The sequence below is a fragment of the Amia ocellicauda genome, chromosome 4 (assembly GCF_036373705.1).
Source record: "Amia ocellicauda isolate fAmiCal2 chromosome 4, fAmiCal2.hap1, whole genome shotgun sequence".
NCBI classification, from domain to species: Eukaryota; Metazoa; Chordata; class Actinopteri; order Amiiformes; family Amiidae; genus Amia; species Amia ocellicauda.
The window spans coordinates 5047817-5063107 of record NC_089853.1 but is presented as its reverse complement, the minus strand read 5'-3'; the positions used below and the strand labels follow the sequence as shown (position 1 = coordinate 5063107).

The window sequence follows — 15291 nt, the reverse complement described above, 5'->3', positions numbered from 1 at the left end:
GTGAACTTACAGTAACTTTCCACAGTCAATATGGCAGCTGGTGAAGAAAACGTTGCATCACTTTCCCGCTCAGCAGTGGTCTGAGTGGGAGCCGACACCGCTGAGCACCAAGGAATGTACCGATGACTCGGGTCACGGCACTTTCCTCTCCTGGAGACTGTCCTCTGTACAATTGTGCACTGAGGGCTCGATGAATCATAACCTGCTTTTGAGATGAGTTGTATTTTCCCTTTTAAAAGGTTTGTTTTCCGTCTGCCTCTTTACAAAACCTCGGGGGAGTCGAGGAGACAAAACGGCCACAGTCCATGCAGGGACACAATGGCTGAACTCGCACCATTCATCACACTCCTGGCGAAGTAACTGATTCTTCTAATTGCGATCGTCTCTAGTGTGCGCTTGTTTTTAATGGGTGGCGTGAGGCGCTGGACAGAGTCGTAACTCGGGACAGACCGATATTTTTATTAATTGCGACGTTCTGTTACAGGCCCTGTAAAGCTGTCCCTTTCTCAAAAACAGAGGCTCCTGGTGAGACTTGCAAATGAGAAGCTGATCACCGCTGTCGTCCGTATAGATGATGGTGATCAAGTGGAATTGATGAGGATGATTAAGCCAAAATGACACGACGGGCGAATAAAGAATAAAGCTGAGGCAGTTCCCCGCCGTTGCCTGCCGTTGAGAGAGAATAAATAAAGCATATGAGTGACTTTGAAAAGGTTATAATTAACAAAATCATCAGAGAAAGGAGAGATAAATGAATCGGTGCCGAATAAATACAGGACGGAGAAAACACGGACGCCTGCGGGGGGTTTCCCTTCTTGCTCTAATTTCTCTTCCAGGCAGTTTTATTTTAATAAAAGTGTGGCTGGCTCTATCCATTAGTCTTCCAGCTTCTTCACATCCCTTGGAAACAAAACGCCCAGCCCCACGTCTGTCGTCATTCTCTGAACCTCCTTGGGACTGTGTCCATCACAGAAAAGCACCGCCGTTTAACTTTAAATGTTTAACTTTGTTTTCCTTGAGTCCAGACAGACACAGGAGACTGATACACTTAAATTCATGCCGCCCTGCCTGTCCTGTCACCTGCTCTTACCACAGAGCGAGCGAGCGAGCTGCCGTCTCCGGTGTGCTGGGGTGACAATATCGATGTTCCCATTCAGGAATGGCTTGCAGGAGGAAGGTCGGCCGACCAGAAGACACCACAATCTTATTCATGTCATCTTCCGAAATTAAGAGGCTCACTCTTGTTCAATTAGGCCGAAAACTTATAAATCCGCAAGCCAATTTATATCCCTAATCCCTTGATTTTATCTGAAAAACGAATAGATTGTGGAACTGAACATTCTTGTTTGATTTTTATTATTATTCTTTTTTATTATTTGGTGCTCAGTCTGAAGATCACTTGTATAGTTTAAAGAACTTAAAAAGCCATCCTTTGCAATTAAAATCTAATCCGAGACGCTGTTTGATGTGTTCTCATGATAGAACAAACGAGAATCCGGTTTGCTTAATATTTACAGATCAAATAGAAAATGCACTCTTGACTATTCTTAAAAAATGTTTCAAACGGTTTAAGATTTGAGTTGTTTCTCGTTGCGGTGTTCTTTGAGTTGTTTTAATATGGTAATGGTACCTTATATAATCTAAACATAAGGCAATGTATATATCTCATACATTCTATATGAATATCAAGAGTCACAGCACTGAGAAACTATTTAAACTGTGCCAACTCTCAGAATTGTACAGAATGGCTAGTGTTTGAAGTGATGAGCATTCAATCGACTCAATCCTATATACTTCCCATTCTCTTTTACATCATTGTGTGTAGTTTGATAGTGTAACGACGTCTGAATCTACCCTTCAAAAATTGACACGAAGCACAGAGTCCTTCTTCAAATCATTGTTGTTTCCAGTCACCTGACAGCCCATAACTGTCAAACTGCCTTTAATCTCCGCGTCATGCTTGGCAGGCGACTCATTGTTGTAATTCTGAGTTAATCTGCGGGGCTAGCATCATGAATTACTACCTAGACAGTTGAAATCTTACATGAAAATGTAACTTGAGTCTCACATGCTGTTTGTGCTGATGTGTGAACAAATACCAACATTTCAGAGCGTTTAATTTAAATTATTTTAACTTATATTTGCTTTTTCAATATGAGCAGTTGGAAAAGCGCACACGGCTTTAAATAATTTAACATCATATAGAATTAAACTCCGTAAAGTAAAACGGCATTTATCTCGCCTGAGTTTTATTGTTTTTATAATTTATTTTTATTTCGTAGACTATAAATTTATTCATTAAACTAGTATTGTTCCTTAGTATTCCACATCATTTTAAAGCAATTTGTAACCCGAGATGAAGTCCAATTTGCAGAGTTTAGCTTTGAATAAATTAGTTCTGAATAACAGCCAAAAGAAAATTCTAGGTTAATACTGCTGGCAAGATCAAGATTTTTTCTTTTAAAAAACAAGTCGTTTCATGTTTATGCTTCTAAGCACATATTTTCACCAGTAGGGATTAGAATTTAAAAAGTTGTTATGAGTAAAAACATTAGGAGCACAATTGATTTTTCATTTAAGCCTTGCAGACGCGCATCCTTTTGCAACCAGAATTGACTACATAATTTTAATAGATAGGTTACACACTCATGCTTATAGGCTACAGACTCACGCTATGGACCTGACTTTATTACCTCTGATGCACTCAAATCCTATGGAGAAGCGGCAGAAACGGACTTAATTGTCCAGCGTCAACAGCATGGCGTTTCTCCGGCGCCCTGCAGACGATCCAGATTTTGGAGCCTGATAATTTCGCCAGTTAACTGTTCATCAGTTCCGCTTACATTTCCTCTTTTCATCCCTGTGATTTAATGACCCATTTCCTCTTCTTGTTGAGTTTGTTTTAATTGTGAGGCAGCATTTAAACTATTTCTCCAGTGAAGTTAATTGTCTGTGCCACTGAAATATAATACTGAAATAACATCTCCTTGAAGAAATTAGGTTTGTCATTTAGTTATCGCAAGTTTTTTCTTTTCTTTTCCTATTTTTATTAAATTAAAATACAAACAAAAGATGTTACGGGTGTATGGAAGTTCCCACCTGTTTAAGAACATGGTAGCTTGAGAAATGACATCATCCTTGTGCCATGTGTAGTGATGTCACAGCAGAATTATTGCTGCTGCAGAAATGTGCAATCATTTCAATTACAAACGCATACATTTGCTCTTTATTCACAACATAATGTAATAAACTCATTAATCAAATCGACTGAAAATAAACTAAGCCTCTTCTACCTGAAATAATCGATTGGTAAAACCAAAACCAACTTACGTCTCTATCTGAATGGCAGATGTATTCCCTCTCTCTACACAAACTCATGCTCTCTCCATCTCTTTAGCGCTCTCTCTCTATGCAATATATATTTATGTAGATGTCAATACACACACAATTCTTTTGTGTGAGATGGCAGAATTGAATACGCTTAATGATATTACCACAGGACTACAGAATTGCCCGTAGCAAAACATTTAATTAGAAGTCAAACACGCCACTGTCTCTGACCTGTTATTGATCTGGGTGTATTGAGGATGGTTTGCAATGCTCTTTACAGTCCTGGGGAGGGCAGAAATAGACGCTTGCCTCCTGAACAGTAGGAGGGGGTCCCACTGAAACGCCACATCTGCAGTCTGTGCTCGGAGGTGTAGCCGAATGCAAAAATATGAAAATACCAGCCGCCTTTCACAGGAGCCAGTTACTGCGAGGCGCCATAGTCTCACAGGAGACGCCAAGAGACGAGACCAGCCACCGTTGACAATCGATGCAGCATGAAGGTTCCCCGTGGCAGACGACGGCGGCGTGGAGGTGTCTGGATGTGTGATGCATTAGTTGTCACTCACTCTGAGGGGCCCCGGCTCTGTTTAATACACTCACCAAAGCGGGCAGCTATAATACTGTGTGTGCAAAGTGTGTGCTTCAGCTAAGCCGGCATCCGTGAGTCTGTCAATCCCAATAATACCCCTCGCAAGCAAACTCCAGGTATTAACCTCTTCTTGGAGACTTCTCCTGCTTTTCCTGTCACTTGACAGAAGAACTGCAGGCTGACTATGTGTGTTTCTGCCAAAAGCTGAGGAGACAAAGGCAGCATCGCCGACCTATTTGTGTGTGTGAGAGTGTGTGAGTGTGTTTCCCACTCACACAGACATGTATATTTTCTTCAGTATCATTTCTATTAAATGCTCACCCTGTATTTCACATTATTTGCACCCTGTTGTATATTAACAAGCAATAACCATCTGTTCTTTCTCTCCATGATGTGACAGTGCTGATAAGTGTTGGTAAATGTTATAAATGTTTGATTCGAAAGCACATTGTAAAAAATGTGCTTCTTATCTGGGAAAACAACACATCGCTCATCGGCCAAACCAGCTTCCTGATTGGTCCTCTCTGTCTCCCATTATACGGACGTGATTATAGCTTCCCGTGGTGCCCTTGAGACCCACAATGTACAATTGATTACCTACTTTAGCATAATTGTTTTTTCTCCCTATCTTTTTTCTAAATTAAATATTTATATTTAGTTTCTGACTGGCATTTTGTGCTTTTTTTCTGTGGCCTTTAAAACACATTGACGGCTAACATGCTGCATTTTTAAGGAGTTCAGTCTTACTATTGCAGTGGCACAATTTAATTTATTACTGGGTTTGTCTGAGTATCTGCGTGTCTGTCTGAGTGTCTGCGGGTCTGTGTGTCTGCATGTCTGCGTGTTAAAAACGCATCTGTGGAGCACGTGGATACCTACTGGAATCACGGTTTGTGTGGTCAGTTAAAATGCTCTATTTTACTCTGTGCTGAGAGGTCGAAGAATTAAAAAAAGATTCTTCCTCTCTGTGCTGCTCATTAGCCTGTGTAATTAGACTGATTTTGCATAAACAAAATGTAAGAATGAGCGGAGGGCAATCGGTCCACTCGTCTATTGCAAGCACTTTCATTTTCTCCCGGGAAGTTTTCCAAACTGCATGCCAAAGGTGCGTTTTCTTTCTGTCACGTGTTGTATTGCAATGGGGAAGGTTTGGTACCTTTCACACGTATATAGATAATTATTGATGTATGTATTTATTTATTTATTTTACTTTGGAGATGCTGGATAGACATTTATGAGCTAACAACACGCATACCATTTTTATACTGGGTTCCTGCTGGTGGCATCAATACATTTCTCAGTCCCAATACATTCTTAACACCTTGCACTGAGTTCCCTCTCTCTGTTCATGTGTGAGATTAGCAAGTAATTGCAAACTCTTAATTCTAAGGTAAATTGCTGCCTTCTGCTTTAGCCTCTTCCCTGATTTTTCACTTGCTGTCCTTGAATCTCTGCTCCATCTCTTTCTCCTTCTGTATCAACCCACAATTAGCGGGAACAAGGGATAGGCTGACTTCACAGGCCATGGAAATCCAATCGCAACCCCCCGTTATCCATCAAACTGTTCAGCGTAATCGGGTGCTGCTGCTAATTAATACAGTATTTCATATTGATATTGCAGAAGGTGTCATCATCTCCACCACTTCAACTCAGTAATTCGTTAAGGAAGCCAGAAGTTACAGCTGAAATTATTCATGTTTAGCACTGTCGGCTGAGCGAGAGGAGGATCCGCGAGTCGCGTCACGGCTGGGAAGGCAGATAAACTAACTGTATCGGGAGTGTGAATAAGGCAGCGTTTGATTAATTGATGGTGTGTTTTTCTTACTGATATCTAATCAGGATTGAACAATATACACTGTCTACTTACCGGTACTAAATACTTCTACTCAATTACCACCCTGGAAGTCGAGCGGGGAATCAGGAGGCGCATCTTCTGCGTGGAGATGTGTTGGGCACTGGCCTCAACGCCACGGGGACCCAGCATCCCTTGCCCGACCGCATCGTTCCACTTCCTCATTCCTGTCTTGATTCCTCAAAGAGGTTCCGATAAGCACTAATAGCAGGGGCCTCCCCGGAGAGCGGGAAATGTATTCTGCAACTTCATGTTAGATTTCAAGGCAGTAGGATTTGATTAGCTTCAAAATCAAGAGTATTCGAGGGCAGGAAAAAGGCTGTGCGGGGTGGGGCTGGGATAAAAAAATAAGTGTAATTTTCCCTTAAGGGCATCTATTCCCCCACCACCACACCCACCTGTATAGCTCCCACCCTCTTCTTGTTGTAGGGATAAATTGCACTCAATTTCTGGAAGAGAACCCAGAATGGCCAAACTCTGCTCTGTACTCTGGATGTATTTATATATATATCAACCACATCAAACCAGAGGAGCTTTACCAGATCAGCAGGGACTCACGCACCCGGGGACACAAATGGAAATTGGGCTTCAAGGCATTCAAGACAGAAAACAGGAGACACTTCTTCACACAGAGAGGCGTCACAATCTGAACAAACTCCCCAGCGATGTGGCTGAAGAGACAATTTGGGAACATTCAAAAACAGACTGGATAGGATCCTTGATCACTTAGTTATTAATGGACCCCAAACGAGCACGATGGGGCGAACGGCCTCCTCTCGACTGGACACTGTCTTATGTTCTTATGTTTCTAAAGAACAATAATTGAAGTAATTGTAATACTTATAAAATGAGTTAAACTTAAGCAAAATTAGAGGAACAACTCAAGTCTTGCTCAGCTTGCAGACTGATCCCGTCAGGCGTGTGTAATTGTGAGTCCTCCTACGCTGTGCAGATTTCTTCCTTATGCTTGCAGAAGAAAAGCAGCCCCCTCCCACTTGTTTATTGCTTTCTTTCCTCTGGTCCCATCATAAAAGCCGTAGATGAAATGAGGCATCGTGTTGCATGCTGTTCGGATCCTCCAAACATGATTCCAGGACTGTGTTTTCAGGATCTTATTACTTATTTTTATGCCGTAGCAATATTATAGTAAGAGTGAGGACTGGTGAATTATTCCCCTTGGGTTACCGCCACACACATTGAATATCTCATGTGTTAAAGACCTGCAAATGAATGATTCTTCCTGCTGTCCACCCTCGTGCTTCCAGGTATTGATCTGGGCTGGGCTGATCTCCCCCTTTCTCTTGCTAAGTAGCAAGACAAACTGCTGGGAAAATACCACACACACACACACACGCTCGCGCACATACTGCCCTGTCTCCACACTGAAGTAAACAAATGCCGGGCTCGCGGTCTCCCTAGATAATATTAGCTGTCGTTATGTCATGTTGTAGCGCCATTCGTTATTGAATCCAATCCTGGATAGTAAGTTTCCATCCCCTATGCAGATAATGAGACATTTTAATATTGATGGCAGATAATTAGGTGGTTTACAAGGAAAGGGGGGTGGAAATCATTTAAGAGGCTGGAACACAATGAAAATCAACAAAGAGATCAAGCTTATTAAAGAAGAAACTGTTTGTTTGTTTTGTTTTTCAGCTTCATCCCCCTGTATTTTTTTATATTAACCACATAAAACCATTGATATTAGCCACTGTGTTTCACATCATAATTTTGCAGTTTGATTTTTATATATCCATCATCTGAAGACTTGTGTGCAACTTAGACCCATATTGTTTGTTCCTTTCCCTGGGAGAATTGCTGCACTTGAAATGGCAAGGGTGAGTTTGGTTCATCTGTGCTCGTCTTGTGATCCCGCCGGGCCGCACTTATCTATTCTGCTCAGCATGTGCGGTGCGGCGCTTGGGGGACATGGGTGAGCATGAACAAACAGCAAAAACCCCCCAGTCCTCAACCCCGCCTTTACTGTTGCATTAATGATGGTGTCCAAGCTGTCTCTGACATGCCGGACTCTGATAACCACTCTTGTGGTCATTAGTAGAACTCGGCTTCCACCTCATTAATTTTGACTTGTATCACAGTCTTATTGATTGGCTGTCGTTGGAGCCTCTCCGGCATCATTCTGATCGCCACAAAGATTATGCCTCCTCCAGGTCTGTGGGATTATTCCCTCTCCCGGCACAGGTAACTTTTCAAATAAATTCAGTTGCTCGGGAGGGCGATGAATAATGGTCGAGGCCTCGGCCGAATTCATGGATATTTTGACAAATGCGACTCAGAGAAAGTAGGACGGATGGCTGAGGTGAGAGGTGACAAACTTTGTTATTATTTAAATAGTTGGGGCGATGTTTAATATGCAGAGACATTTCTTTGGCACTTTGACAATGTGTGATTTTGCAGCAGTTAATTAAACCGTCACAGAGGGAGGACCACGCTGGTAACAACTTCGAAATTAATGTATCTTTTCACTTTTTGTGTGGCCTAGCATCAAAATCGGGAGATTATCCGTTGTCATCTGCTGTAGGATTTTGTGTGTAATGAGTAGCTGAACTAAAGCAGTTACAGGTATAAATTCTAATTTGTATTAATCGTGCTTTAACGGATTAGATTCCTGTGTGTTTGAAAGTCCTCAGCAGACATTGTTTATTTGAATTCCGTCCCTAATTGGGAAGATGTTTTAACAGTATAGAAACACAACTTTGTGAAATTTCTTTAGATCAAAGGTGCTGGTGTGTGAATGTAAGAGGATTAAGTGAAGGGTGTCTCCAGTTGTGAAGTAGGTGAGTGTGAATGCTCTTCAGCCTTAATGCTAACATTATTTATGTTAACCGCAGGGAGGATTTACACTTGAATGCACACACGGATCATGTATGTATGTGTGGGTAATCTTCGTCTAATGCCAATGTCAGGTTAACGCCTTTGCGCTGAGATTTAATGATATGAATGTATTTTTCATTGCAGAGCCGAGCCATGCATCTAACCCCCGCCTTCTAACCCGAGCAGAAGAACGGAGCGAGGCGTAAGTTTGAGGTTTTTTTCTAATTTGTTAAAGCTCAAATATTGTGGCAGAAGAATGACTCTCGTTGCCAACGCCACTGTATTTTGTAGATCAGTCTATCAATCAAATCTCAGGGAACGGTAGACCTTCAGATGGCATCAGACACATGGCTTTTGTGCTCTGTGCAGCTGAGACGCATCATTCTGTGCTTAGCTTCTGTGATCGTGTAGAAGGTCCTGGCTCCCGAGAACAGCCCTCTCATCCATGCCAGCCCCGTCTGGTTACACACCGTACCCTCGTGACACAAGAGCCAGGGTCTCGTCATCGAACCATGAGTCCATGATGCACAGTCACACACGGCTGGCTTCCCCCCACCTCCCTCGCATCTTCACTGAAGTAGCTGCTAATTTTAAAAACAAACCATGTACTTTTTGTTCCAGAGAAAATGATGTTGAAAACAAATGCTCCCGGTGTTTCATGTTGGTGGTTTAAATGCCCATTAGATGTAAATGTTTTCTTCATAGCAGAGGGTTTCCATCGCATTCCCACTGTCACTAAAAGCAGGCTCCAGTCAAGTGAGATGTAATACCAGCTTCCGAAGGCAATCGCACAGAATCTTATTTCTTGTGCTTCTGGAGTTCCACTTCTTAAAAGCCAACCTCGGAGCTGGATAACCGAGCTATGAATTAATAATGTTCTCGTCTGTGTTGGTAGAGATTTCTACAGCTTCATGCCGTGTGTGTTTGACTTCCGTGTTATGCATCGCCTGAAGCACAACGCTAACGAAAAAAAAAATCTAGATTTCGAAGGACAAGCTACCTCAGAGTTTCTGGTGTGCCTATTTTTGGGGCGGGTTCTTATTTTTGGTGCAATCAGTCATCCAACAGTGAGGGGACATGGCAGGGATGGGTAAAGTGCAGAGGAAAGCGGAAGGTGACGGGGCAGTGATTTTAATCCAAGCTGATTTAATGGGGGATGTGGAAGGATGCCAGAATCACTGTCCAATCCACTGTCGGGGCCAGTCAATCAAACGCCAATGATTGGAGATGTGGTGGGAGGTTTGAAGGCATTTGGGACTCAGTATTGATCCCTATGAGGTGTCTAGCCAGACCACTCCACACTTTGATTGGTCCATTTATGTGGGCGACTTTTTAATTGGAATATAAATGCCTTGTTTTCTGTTGGGAGGTTTACTAAATGCAGTGAAAGTCCTGTTGTGTTGCCAGGCCCACGAGTCCATAATATTCTTTGTATTATAGTCCAATATGGTTGTCCAAACTGAGCAGAACATGTATTTTATACATTATTAACTTCTGGATTTGTTAGGTTTTCTTGTTACAGCACCATGCACAAAAGTATAGAAACAATAAAAGCACATTGCTAATATATGCATTATATGCAATGTTTACTATAAAACAGGTTCATTTTACAGTATTGTTTTCCCCTGAAATTTCCATATATTGTGTTTGTTCTTCTTTTAAGCAAACATAATATCACATTCTCTGCAGAATGCTATTTTCTTTTGTTACATTTCTGATTCACAATAATTGAATATTAGACTGATTCATTCCCAAGTCGGAAGCCTGTGTTTTTTTGTGTTTGTTTTAGGGCTGAGCTCATTGCTAAAACACAAAGCTGCTGTTTTGCATAAGAGAGATGCATTCACAAATAATTCTGCAGTTCAGAACTGAAAAGTGAACATGTGGGGTGTGTGTGTCTACACTACTGGTCAAAAGTTTTAGAACACCCCCATTTTCCCAGTTTTTATTGAAATTTAAGCAGTTGAATAACCTGAAATGGTACAAAGGTAAGTGTACAATAATGTACATTTCAGAGTTATATACTGTGTTCCTACACCCTCTTAAGCATTATTCGGCAGTGTTACGTGCAGCTCCTGTGCAGCTCCTGTGCATAGAAGTTAAACTGTACTCCTACAATGCGCACATCGTTTGAAAGCTTATTCTCTTGGCTACCAGCGGTTTCATTCTCAAACACATCCGCCGATTGACAGTGTCCATGTTGCCCGCCGTCACTCGGAGCCCGGGGGGTAAACGTGCAGTCTGCTCTGGGGGGGGTTTCATTCAGACGGTCACAGATCACTCAGTTTCGATCAGATTTTTTTGCAAATAGAATTGTGTTCAGAACAACCTAACGATTAATCCAGTTTATATTATTTGATGTTCTATCAGACACAGAGAAGTTCAGATTCAATGATGTAAAATGTGCACTGTAAAGAGAGTTTTCCATCTTGACATGTTGAGCTCTCTACGGGTGTGTGTTGCTTCTACCAAAATGTGGATGGTCTTGTTTTGATCAGTAGACTGTCTGGTTCCAGAATATGTCATAATTGTCAATATTTTTTATGGTACAAAAACCAATTTTTTTCACATCAGAGAATGCTTCATATCATTAGAAAGCTGAGAGTCTCCGCTTTCATGGGATACCAAACACTTGGCGAACACAACAGTGGAGAGTACACATGGGATTAAAGAGAAGCACACGGATTTGGTGCCCTTAGGTTACCAGAGGGGTTTGTCAGCTTAAGGATTAAATTTTGTTAAATACAATGATTCCATGATTTATTTTTTTATCTCCAATTGTTTATTTGTTCTATGCTTTAATTTCAGAGTACACTGAGACATTTAAACTGCGTAAATTTAAATAAAAACTGGAAATATTGAGGTGTTCTAAAACTTTTGACTGGTAGTGTATGTATGTATTTATGTATATATGTATATGTATACGCACACACACTATAGGCTATAGGAAGTTACGACCTGAATTGGTGTTGCATTTAAATGAGATTTTTCATCTTTTGATTTACACAACCTACTCAACACCTGGAAGAGGCAAGATAATTTGTATTGTGAAGCAACAGTTCATGGAAAAGTACAAAATTAAACTGAAATGTCTTGGTTAGAGAAATATTTACCCCCATGAGTCAATACTTTGCATAACCACCTTTGGCAGCTGTGAGTCTTTTGAGAGTGAGTCTCTACCAGGTTTGCACATCTGGATTCTGCAATATTCTCCCGTTCTTCTCTGCACAATTGTTCAAGCCTCGTCACGTTTGGTGGACAGCAATCTTCAAGTCTTGCCAATGATTTCGTCCAGGCTTTGACTGGGCCACTCCAGGACATTCACTTTCTTGTTTTTAAGCCACTCCAGTGTCGTTTTGGCTGTGTGTTTGGGGTCATTGTTCTGCTGAAGGATGAATGTCTCATTCTTAAGTAGTTTGCAGACTGAAGCAGGTCTTCCTCAAGGATTTTCCTGTGTAAAGCTCCATCCATTTGCCCTCTACCTCTGACAAGGTTCGCATCCCCACAGCATGATCCTGCCGCCACCATGCTTCACAGTGAGAATTTCAGAAAGGGCTTCCTTCTTGTCACTCTTCCATACAGGCCAGATTTATGTAGTATCTGAGCTATTGTTGGCACATGGACAGTTTCTCCCATCTCAGCCATGGGACGCTGTAGGTCTTTCTCAGTTGTCATTGGCCTATTGGTGGCTTCTCTGACCAATGCCCTAAGCTGCTCTAAGCAGATTCTCGGTGGTGCCGTATACCTTCCATTTCTTAATGATGGCTTGACTGCTCCAAGAGATATTCAGTGTCTTTGAAATCTTTTCATACCCCTCCCCTCATCTGTGCCTTTCCACAACTTTATCCCAGAGTTGTTTAGAAAGCTCCTACATCTTCGTGGTTGTGTCTTTGCTTTGTATGCACTACCCAGACCTTACAGAGACAGGTATATTAAATCTGAAATCATGTGATGCACCTTTATTGCACATAGCTGGAATCCCTTCATCTTATTGTGTGAATTCTGAAGGTCACACCTGAGCTTTGAGTGTCAAAGCAAAGGGGGTGAAAACTTCTCTAATGACTTAGAATGAAAGTATTATGTCATTCTTGTTTTGTCTCCTTTAAGCCTTCATTTGATGACACAACTCCAGAATGTGAATTAAAGTATCAAAACAATTGTCACTATCTTAAAAATGTAATTCCTGATACCAGCAACTAGGTTGTGAGTTGTGCTGTCAACACCACAGACAGAACTGTAACACTTTAAAAACAACTATCATGTTTTTAATATATATATATAACACAAAAGCAGTTGGACATGTTTGGTCTTTCATCTCTTGAAAGACGAGGTGTTTCACAAGCTGACATAGAGAATGATATATATTATTCACCCCGAGATCACATCCTGTGGTGATTGCAATGTTGTACGACATCTTCCTGGAATAGTTTAACAGCCTGGTCCTCCGGTGTCAGTTTAGGATTTGTGTGAACATCACAGCGGCGGTGAAAGAATGTGTGGGAAGAGACGTCTACATGCTGAGCTTTAATGACATAATATGTACGGATTGAAGGCACAGAACCCTCCAGTCCAGTTGGGCATTCGTCAGTCTGTGAGTTTATAATTTGTATTGCCACTGTGTAGACATGAATCAAGAGTCAATTCAGTGACTCAGTTTTTCAGTTTTCTGATGGTAGGAAGGAGTCGCTCACTTAATAGCCTCTACTTTAAAAGTGCACAAATGTACCTGTTGTATCATACTGGGGAAATATCAGTGTCCCTTTATTGTCATGCGGATCATTGCTTTCACTTTCAGAGCAGAGATTTTAGGAAGAAAAAGTCATTTTTTTTTATCAAAGGTATAATTAAATGAATCAATGTGTCCATCGAGAATTGTATTTGAATAGCTCAAATATGAGAACCAGATTAACAAAAACTAAAATCATATCTTATTACAAAGACTGAGTAAAATACTCAGTTATTCTGAGCCAATTGCCCCAGAATGATAGAGAACCAAAATAATGCTTCCGTCCTTTATCTCAGTGGAAGTGAAGGGAGGTTACCATGAATAAAGAGATCTTCCTCGTCTCACATGCAGTTTGACATCGCAGGGCTTTATCCAGGGAGCCTTTTTGGTGCCATGCGACGACACGTCATGTTACTGCTAGTATGAGGTTCACATGAAGGCCATCGCTTCTGGACAGCAGATCCTCAGTTTGTCAATGCCTCGGAGTGGAGGAGTCACAAACCGCCTGGGAACAAACCGGCGAACGCGGAGAAGGTCATGCACATGTCGAGCTTGCGATCCCATAGTGCCTTGATCTACTTGTTCGTTCCTATCGATTCAGACGTGGTTGTAGCGTCCATGAAATTGCACTGGAAGTGGGAAATCCATTTAACACATTAATGACCTACCGTACCACAGACGGATATCGCACTCCCTCCAGAGTGGTTAAACAACTTGTACAACAATGGCCTGTTAGTTTAAACAAGACAGAAGAGAGAGATCCTGTTATTTGGCAGCAGCCAATGGTAGATCAGGCAAACAAAGCCATACGTTTCTCCTGCAATTCTCGTGCTAATTGAATTTCACACTTTGACGACCTGTAGTTCATTGGATCAGACCCTGACACTTTACAACATGCACATTAATCACCTGAGCTGACCTCATACGCCACACAAACACCTCATTGCTCTTTATCATATTCTGTAGACATTTATATTGGAATAAGTAGGATTTTCCACAAGGTCTCTATTGATTTCTGCAGCATTTATTTATTTATTTATCGGAGGGGGTGACACTACACTAAAGTATACCATTAAGCTTTTACTATGTACATACATAAATGTTTACACTGACCATAAAATAATAGATGGACTGTAAACATAGCACAAACATTTTTCTTTATTGTGTTTCACCCCGTGTGACTCGGCATTAATCTTGAAGAAGTGTGTAGTGACGCCTGCTCTTCTGCACAATATGACTGAGGGGCCCTGAGCCACTCACATGCCTCTCGATGCAGTCACTGTCACTTAATTGTGACTTTTCCTGGCTCCGGCGCACGATGCAAGGGGTGCTTTTGATGGGCGGATAGAAGTGTACACCTTAGTTGAGCAGCTGTGATAATAACAGCATTATTTTTTGTATTCTCTGGCTGTTGACATTTTCTGTATTGCTCGGTTTATTGTGAACAAAACGATGTTCCGAGAAACAATGCGCATACAGAGAAAATTAGTTTCCAAACATGGTGCCCGTAACTATCTTGCTTCCCTAGAACAAGCGCCAATCAATAATGGCAAATAAGTGTTTTGCCTGCATTGCCTGGGAGATTAAACTGACATATTGAGGCTGGGCAGACACAGTCAGTTAGGGGGGCAGTGAACAGATTGTACAAAGCACATTAAGTAAGGAGGACAGGAAATGTATTGCCTTTTCAGAGGCCTTAAATGAATATACGGTGTAGACTTGGTTTTGTGTTGTTGTTTTGAACTATAATGTAACTTTTTCAAAGCCTGTTTTAATTGAGTGCAGTTTCAGGGTATTGCATTTTAATTTGAGCACTAACAAGTCTTCTTGCGTGACTGAATTATCGTATTAAGGTACAGGCTGTCAGAAATGCAAATGTCAATGACATGTTAAGCTACATAAACATTTACTTGCAGTAATCATGAAAAAATGCATTTATTTGTGTCTAGTTATTACTTC

At 41.4% G+C, this 15291-nt stretch overlaps 1 protein-coding gene across 1 annotated transcript in view; it reads left to right on the top strand.

The window, feature by feature from the left end:
* large2 (LARGE xylosyl- and glucuronyltransferase 2) overlaps window positions 1-15291 on the top strand; it is a 172372-nt gene that overhangs the window by 85217 nt on the left and 71864 nt on the right. The window contains exon 3 of the mRNA XM_066700593.1: window positions 8751-8808. The gene's annotated coding sequence lies outside the window, so the exon portion shown is untranslated. The remainder of the gene's footprint in view (window positions 1-8750; window positions 8809-15291) is intronic.